An 811-nucleotide genomic window follows, 5' to 3' on the forward strand; every position below is an offset into this window, starting at 1 on the left:
TCTCCCTATGTCAATGCCCACTGCCAACCTGTACATGCCAGATAGACTCACCCTACATCAATGCCCACTGCCAACCTGTACATGCCAGATAGGGTGGCTCACTACAGGGTGCCCGTATACCAGCAGGTCTGCTCTCCCTACGTCAACGCCCACTGCCAACCTGTACATGCCAGATAGACTCACCCTACATCAATGCCCACTGCCAACCTGTACATGCCAGATAGGGGGCCTCGCTACGGGGTGCCCCTATACCAGCAGGTCTGCTCTCCCTATGTCAATGCCCACTGCCAACCTGTACATGCCAGATAGACTCACCCTACATCAATGCCCACTGCCAACCTGTACATGCCAGATAGACTCACCCTACGTCAACGCCGACTGCCAACCTGTACATGTCGGATAGGGGGCCTCGCTACGGGGTGCCCCTATACCAGCAGGTCTGCTCTCCCTACGTCAATGCCCACTGCAAACATGCCAGATAGACTCACCCTACATCAATGCCCACTGCCAACCTGTACATGCCAGATAGACTCACCCTACATCAATGCCCACTGCCAACCTGTACATGCCAGATAGGGGGTCTTGCTACAGGGTGCCCCTATACCAGCAGGTCTGCTCTCCCTACGTCAATGCCCACTGCCAACCTGTACATGCCAGATAGACTCACCCTACATCAATGCCCACTGCCAACCTGTACATGCCAGATAGGCTCTCCCTACGTCAATGCCCACTGCCAACCTGTACATGCCAGATAGGGGGCCTCGTTGCAACGGGCACCACTGGAGCCATCACTGTCCCACTGAGAACGTGA

General features: G+C 55.7%; 1 long non-coding RNA gene across 1 annotated transcript; it reads right to left on the reverse strand.

Moving 5' to 3' along the window:
• Window positions 1-3: 3 nt before the first annotated feature.
• Window positions 4-778, reverse strand: LOC109470529. Its single transcript, XR_002140268.1, has 3 exons — window positions 513-778; window positions 161-339; window positions 4-75 (listed from the first exon to the last, which is right to left on the reverse strand). It is a non-coding gene; the product is annotated as an uncharacterized LOC109470529 (long non-coding RNA).
• Between the last annotated feature and the right edge of the window lie 33 nt (window positions 779-811).

This window comes from Branchiostoma belcheri, unplaced genomic scaffold, assembly GCF_001625305.1.
Source record: "Branchiostoma belcheri isolate BF01 breed outbred unplaced genomic scaffold, Haploidv18h27 scaffold2292, whole genome shotgun sequence".
Classification (NCBI taxonomy): Eukaryota; Metazoa; Chordata; class Leptocardii; order Amphioxiformes; family Branchiostomatidae; genus Branchiostoma; species Branchiostoma belcheri.